Raw genomic sequence first — 7,984 nt, forward strand, 5'->3', positions numbered from 1 at the left:
TGAATTTCATTGTAAACCTGAAACTGCGCTAAAAAATATAGTCTTAAAAATTACTATGTGTCAGCAAACACCACAGTAATTTATAAATATAAAACATTTTTTAAAATTAATATAAATTTTAAAATACGAAGTCTGTGCTAGAGGACCTTGTAATCTAGCTAGAAAAACAAAACTAACACATAAAAGAGTAAGTGCATGTAAAATAAGTCTTAAGCTGTGTAACTTATTTTTTCAGTTTTATTTTAACTATATTTTATTGATTATGCTATTACAGTTGTCCTGGGTTTTTCCCCTTTGCCTGCCTTCATCCAGCACCCCTACTCCCTCAGGCAGTCCCTACACCGTTGCTCATGTCCATGAGACATGCATACAGGTTCTTTGGCTACTCCATTTCCTATACTGTACTTACATGCCCATGACTATTCTGTAACAACCTATTTGTACTTCTTAATCCCCTCATTTCTTTACCCATTCCCCACCCGTCCCACCCCCACCTGACAACCATCAAAATGCTTTCCATATCCATGATTCTGTCTCTGTTCTTCTTGTTTGCTTAGTTTGTTTTTAGATTCAATTATTGATAATAGTGTATTTATTACCATTTTATTGTTCATAGTTCAATCCTCCTGTTTTTCTTAAGTAAGTCCCTTTAACACTTCATATAATGATGGTTTGATGATGATGAACTCCTTCAGTTTTTCCTTGTCTGGAAAGTTCTTGGATCTGCCCTTGGATTCTAAATGATGGCTTGTTTGGCTGTAAGTCTTTGAATATTTCTTGCCATTCCCTTCTAGCCTGCAAAGTTTCTTTTGAGAAATCACCTGACAGTCTTATGGGAATTCCTCTGTAGCTAACTAACTTCTTTTCTCTTGCTGCTTTTACGATTCTCTCTCTATCTTTAATCTTTGGCATTTTAACAATGATGTGTCTTGGAGTGGGTCTCTTTGCATCCATTTTGTTTGGGACTCTCTGTGCCTCCTGTGCTTGTATGACTATTTCCTTCATCAAATTAGGAAGATTTTCTTTCATTGTTTTTACTTATAGATTTCTAATCTCTTGCTCTTTCTCTTCTCCTTCTGGCACTCCTATGATGAGAATTTTGGAATGCTTGAAGTTATAATTACACTATCCTCATCTTTTGAGATTCTCTTTAATTCTTTTTTTTTAAGATTTTATTTATTTATCTTTTAGAGAGGAAGGGAAGGAGAGAAGGAGAGAAACATCAATGTATGGTTGCCTGTCGTGAGTCCCCCACTGGCAACTGGCCTGAAACCCAGGCATGTGCCCTGACTGGGAATTGAACCGAGATAGTGTGGTTCCCAGGCCCGAGCTCAATCCACTGAGCCAAACCAGCCAGGGCTAATTCTTGTTGTTCTAATTGGTTGTTTTTTGCTTCCTTATGTTCCAAATCATTGATTTGATTCTCAGCTTTATCCACTCTACTGTTGTTTCCCTGTAACTTATTCTTTATTTCAATCAGTGTATTCTTTATTTCTGACTGTATCTGTGTTATGCTGCCAAGGTCTTCACTAAGTTCCTTGAGCATTCCTAATAACCAGTGTTTTGAACTCTGCATCTGATAGATTGCTTATGTCCCTTTTATTTAGTTCTTTTCTGGAGTTTTTATCTGTTCTTTCATTTAGGCCATGTTTCTTTGTCTCCTCATTTTGGCAGCCTCCCTGTGTTTGTTTCTGTGTGTTTGGTCGAGCTGCTATGACTCCCTGTCTTGGTAGCACAACCTAATATAGTAGGTTTCCTGTACAGTCCAGTGGCACAGCCTCCCCTACCACCCAAGCTGGGTCCTCAAGGTGCACCTTCCATGTAGGCTGAATACTCTTCTCTTGTAGTTGAGCCTTGAATGCTGTTGACAGGTCAATAGGAGGGATTTACCCAGGCCAGTCAGCTGCAAGGATTGGCTGTGACCACCAACCACCAACTTCCATCCTCCATGGAAGATCAGCTGTGTTGGTGCAAGGTGGTGGTAGTCCAACATAGCTGTCCACTGGGAACACAGGCTCTGAGGTTTCCTGGGTGGTGCAGGCCATGGTCAGCCCAAAACTGTGTTCTGCCCAGGGCCATCCTACCTGAGCCATAAAGCAATCTGAGATAGCTGCCACTTGTGCTGGACTTGGAGATTCCCAGGTGAAGATAAGCCGTGAATCTAGACTGGCTGCTGCTAGTGCCAGGCCTGGGATCACTTCGCAAGAAGTTCAGGTGCTGAGGACTCACTGAGGCCAGCTATTGTTTGTTTGAAAGGATTTAGGAAGTTGTGAAGTATGTGCCAAGACCAACCATTCAGATGGATAAATCACCCTTAACAGTTTGGGTGGGTCTATAAGCTGGGTGGGACAGGGCCTCAGAGTATCTCCAGGGTGGGGCAAACAGTGTTAGCCAGGTTGATGGAGTCTCAGATATGGCACCCTCTTGCCAACTCTGTGGCTTTGTTGAGGGAGAGCTCAGAAAAAAGACAGTGACCTCTGCCCACCTTCCTGTCTGGGAGAGAGTTATCCTCCAGCTCACACCTTGATGCCAGACACTTTAGTTCCTCCCTGTGTGCTACTAGTGACTTCCAAGCTGCTACCCCAGTGCTGGAGCTCAGAGGGAGTAAGTCTGAGTAAGTCCATGTAGGGTTTCTATAAGAGGATCTGCTTGGGACTCCAGAAGTTTCTTCCATTGACTTAATAATCCCTGCTGGTTTTTGTAGCCAGAAGTTACGGGGACTTATCTTCCTGGCACTGAAGTCTGGGGAGCCTGATGTGGGGCTGGGACTCCTTGCTCCTAAAATATCCCTCTGAATTTTTATCCACCACTAATAGATGTTGGACCAGCCCATTCCACATCTCCGCCCCTCCTACCAGTCTGAATGGATGTGGTTTCTTTAATTCTCTAGTTGTCGGACTTCCATTCAGCTCAATTTCTGACAGTTCTGAGTGATGGTTGTTCTATATTTTAGTTGTAATTTTGATGTGATTATACAAGGAAGTGAGCCGTGTTTACCTATGCTACCATCTTGACCGAAATTCTTGAGCTATGTAACTTATTATATCAAATACTACCAATCTGACCCATGTGGCTCAGTTGGTTGAGCATTGTCCTGCAAAGCAAAACGCCGATGGTTCGATTCCCGGTCAGGGCACATGCCTGGATTGCTGCCCAGTCCTCAGTGGGGGAGCTTGCAAGAGGCAACTGGTAGATTTTTCTCTCACACATCAATATTTTTCTCCCTCTCTTTTTCCCTCCCTTCCCCTTACTCTAAAAATAAAGAAAATCTTTTTTAAAAAATACCATTTCATCTTTCATCCTACGTTTCTCTACGTGCAACCAGCCACATGTTGAATCATCTGCTGTTTCCTAAAAATACCACAGTCTCCCTTCCACGCCGGCCATTTTGCTCTTTTCTCTAAGTAGAATGACTTTCTCTTCTGTCTTCAATTCTTTCACTCATATGTGCAGAGTGGAATTGCTGGGTGATATGGTAATTCTATGATTAACTTTTTTGAGGAAAAAACAAACTGTTTCTGTAGCAGCCACACCATTTTACATTCCCATCAGCAAATGTACAAAGGTTCCAATTCCCCCATATACTCACCAACACCATATTTTCTGTTTTTACCCTTTTTTCGGTGGCCAACCTAGTGAGTAAGGAGTGGTTTCCCACTGTGATTTTTATTTGCATTTTCTAATGACTAACCTAAATAACTAATTTGATTTTGACCTGTTATATTGCAAGGGCCCACTTTATAGGTTAAAAATTGGGATTAAATGAATAGGTTTTCTTTCAAAGATTTTATTTATTTTTTAGACAGACTGGAAGGGTAAAAGAAAGAGAGAGAGAAATATCAATGTGTGTTTGCCTCTGGCATACCCCTCACTGGGGACCAGGCCCACAACCCAGGCACATGCCCCAACTGGGAATTGAACCAGCGACCCCCTCCCAGTTCGCAGGCCAATGCTCAGTCTACTGAGCCACACCAGCCAAGGCTAAATGAGTTAATATACAAATCCCCAAAGGAAGATTCATTCAAAGCACCTTTGTGTCTTTGAAGACTTTCAGAGCCTTCCCAGACAAAGTTCAGTGCTTCCCCCTATGACAAATGTATATTCTGGTTAAAGCACCCCCAAGGTTCTTTCTAGCAACGCGCCCATGTTTCAGAACCACCAGATTGGAGCACTGTTCCCCAAACTGGCCAGATCATGAGGGTTGTGTAGGGCACTAATTAAAACAGTGGATTTCCTGGCCCAGTCCCATATCTTTGGAAACAGAATTTCCAGGAGAGAGGCCTGGAAATCCATATTTTAAAACAAGTACCTACAGGTGATTCCTATGGCCAGGCCACTTTAGGAAACCGGGAGCCAGCAGACAATCAAAGGGCAGTAAACACAGAGGGCAGTTTGAAACTAGAAAATCTGGTTGCAAAATACAGTTTTCTTGCATCCTGGCTCTGGAAAGATAAAGCTTACTCATCTTTGGCTGATGACTCACTGCAGAGAAGCTGCTCCCGAGAGCAGCTGCCCGCAGGAATCCAGGAGTCCATGGTGTGGCGCAGAGACTGTCCTTCCCTAACCCTTTGCAGCGAGACGTGCGCTCACACTCCGTGAAGTCCAGGCTTCAGTATGGGTCCGAGAGAGCCTGGGCTGCCCCTTCCACATGTGTCATCCCTGTTTGTGGCTCTTCTTTTTGGGCGAAATCATAATATCCCTACTATGTGAAAGAAATGTTCCAAACACTATGCAACCACTAATTCTCACAGCATCTCTGAGATGGAGTAGTGTCTCCATTTTACAGATGTAGCTCAGAGACATAAAGGAGGTTGTCCAAGGTGACACGCCTTACGCAGGTGAGCATGGAGTCAAGCCCGTGTGATTGCAAAGCTGCGGTACCTTCCATCCTGCCTCTCGAAGATTACTCCTCTACTTCCAGTGTAGTTCACCACACTTTGGCTTGCTGCTAAGGCTTCCCAGCTATACCCAGTCGTTTCGGAACCGAAGCTCCAAAATACCTGGAACCATTCTGCCTAGAGCACAGGTGGCAAACACAAGTCCCATGTGGCAAATCCTGCCCTCCACCTTGTTCTACCCAGGCTGGTACCTTGTTTCTCCCTGGTGACAGTGCTGAGCTCTCGCTTAAGTGTTAAGGAGTAGTTACATTTATAGTCCTAAAATTACCTTCGGCCCTTTGAAGGCAACCGCGAGGCTGATGTGGCCCCTGGTGACAATGAGTTTGACACCCCTAACCTAGAGGAATCCCAGGGAGGGAATCCAAGGGTCTTTGTGAATGGGGAGCTCCATTAGAAGCAAAGGGAATGGTGACAGCAACCGACTCTGAGCACAGATGGCCGCACTTCCCCATTCCACCCCCATCGCTACATCCCCATCCTTCCTAACCGGAAGGGGATATCACCTCAGCTCTGCGTAGCAGGAAGGAAGTTGAACTCTGAGAGGGAGATAGCAAGGGAGGGGTTATAGCCCAGGGAAAAATGGGTGGGGGTACCCATCCCTAGCAGGAACAAAAGAGAGAAAAGTTTCCAGCCATATCAGGCTAGTCCCATGACTATACCACACTGGTTAGGGGAACCAGGATTTACAGAGCTCTAGACACTTGTGTTTCAGGATGAGTATCCGGTCGGTCTGTGGGGAAGCCATTGGTAGACAGCAGCTGTCTCTGAAGGAAGGCCATGGGGCCTGAAGGACCTCAGGGTAGAGGCTAAATAAACCATATATTAGGAGAAGTGCCAATCCAAGAATGAAGAAGTCTGCCCCACAGAGGTGCTTCCCCCACAGGCTTCTCCACAGGCCTCTGGCAGTGATCAACACCTCCCCCGGGCCCCAAATCTCCCACCTCCACCACTAATCTTAGATTCTAAGTGCGTCATTTCATGACACGTCATCTAGACTGCTACCCTAGATAGCTGACCCTACATAGGTCACTGTGGAGCTACTACTGGCCTTGTCGTCTTCTGGAAGACCCAGGGAGAGGATGCTGTGAGTTTGTTAGTGTGTCGCAAGGGGGAAATCTCTTTCCTGCTGTAATGAAGGACAGTCTGAGACTTCTGACCCGATGTGGTACCAGCTATGGCTGAAAGGAGGAGAGGGAGAGGACCCTGGAGGGGAAGACAGTAACAGAAAAGCGCTGTGGAATGCAACGGGTCTGGGAAAAGACTTCTCCGCAGTGACCTAATGGTCTTCCATCTTCAGGATAGACATTATAGATCATGTAGAAGTTAAAGCCAGATGTGGTTTAAAGAAAAAAAGGATTTCCAATGGAGAGGTAGGAACCAGATCCTGCAACGAAAGTCACCTCTTTTGGAGAGGGGAGAGTGTTTTGGGTTTTTGTTTGTTTTATTTTTATGTTTGTTTTTATTTGTAACTCTGAAAATATCTCATTTCTGACTGAACACAGACTTAGAGGTGGACGCTCGCAAGGAGTACAGCCCACGTCTTTTTTGGCAATCTGTTCCTGGCCTTTTTCTTTGGGCTCATTCATTCTTTTAGCCAAAAGTGTAGCCTATTCTGCAGTCTCTCCCTTATTTTTCTTTGTAAGTTGTTTCTCCAGAGCAATATGCCGATGTTTATGTTGCAGGACATGTGGAGTAACAAGACGCTGAATCTTGGGTGCTTTGGTCCTAGGTTTCTTACTTTCTTTGTTTAGGGGCTTTCCCACTACTTATTGGCAGACATCATCTTTAGAGAGAATGAAAAGTTTGCACATTCTGCTAGCTCTTTTGGGCCCCAGGCAACAAGGCACAGTAGTGGCAGTGAATATTTTTATCCCCTTAGTTTTTACAATGACCAAGTTGAGAACACTGAGATTGGCATCCACCGTGCAATCCCAGATTTGCTCTTTCTCTCTCCAATCCACCTTCATCTATAGCAGGAATGCCCCTTACTCTGCAGCTGGCGGACAAGGCCATGGGGCAAGATACCCTGCTTCATGGGGAAACCTTGTTTGCCATTCCCACCGCTGATGTAGACCATATAAACCTTCCATTTGGCACCCAGAGCATCAGCTGCAACTTCTGTATTCACACACTTCCAATAAAAGGTATGAGGTTTGTATTCCTCGTCCACTTCAATTAGTTTCTGGCAGCCAGGAGCTGAGAAAGAAATATTCAGCTACATCCTGAAGCAGCCAACCACCTCCAAGGTGCCTCGAAAAAGAGGAGGGAAAAATGTTTCTGGGGGTAGAAGAGCTCTTGGCTGATAAGCTTCAATAGAGGGCCTGTCTTGAGGAAGAAGGGTGGCCTACACAAACTTTGGAGGTCCACTGTGATGCTTACCCTCATTGTCTCCTCTACGCCACAATGTCCTCCGCCCCAGATACCTCCTTCGGAAGTATCTGGCTGGCTTGCTACCTGCTATTTCTGCTTTTTTGGGAGGGAAGAGTTGGGTGTCTTCCCCTTCCCAAGGCCACAGTTGCCTGGGCTGGAAAGAAACCTGCTCCCTCCGGCTCCTCTTGCTGTTTGACCCTAGGAATCAGCAGAACACATGGCAAACTACCTAGATGAGTCTCATTCATCTCATGTATTCAATGCACCTATTGAGCACCTACTAAGTGCCAAGAACTGGGAATATACCAGTGATCAAAATAGACATAAAGCATAAAGTCTTGTCCCAGTGGCCCTAAGGCTTCAGAAGACCCCCAAACTGAGCTCTTCTGTATTTATACACATATAGAAATATGTGCAATACCTATAACCAACAAAGGACTCATATTTGAAATATAGGAAGAACTCCTACAAAACAGTAAGACAGAAAGCCTAAGAGAAAACTCACCCCCAAAGTGGATAAAATACTTGAACAGATATCCAAGTAGCAAATAAATATATGAAACTGTGTTTAACCTCATTGGCTATCAGAGAAATATAAATTTAAACCTCAATGAGCTACCACTATATATACACCCAAATGGCTAAAGAATTTAAATCTTTTTGGCTTGACAATACAGTGTAGATGGAGATGTGGAGCAATTAAAACTCTAAGATAC

At 44.4% G+C, this 7,984-nt stretch overlaps 1 pseudogene; it reads right to left on the reverse strand.

Annotated features, from left to right (window-relative positions):
- Positions 1-6,380: 6,380 nt before the first annotated feature.
- LOC119001729 (40S ribosomal protein S6-like) lies at positions 6,381-7,119 on the reverse strand (annotated as a pseudogene).
- Between the last annotated feature and the right edge of the window lie 865 nt (positions 7,120-7,984).

This window comes from Sturnira hondurensis, unplaced genomic scaffold (genome assembly GCF_014824575.4).
Source record: "Sturnira hondurensis isolate 20B ecotype Veracruz unplaced genomic scaffold, ASM1482457v3 Scaffold0017082, whole genome shotgun sequence".
Classification (NCBI taxonomy): Eukaryota; Metazoa; Chordata; class Mammalia; order Chiroptera; family Phyllostomidae; genus Sturnira; species Sturnira hondurensis.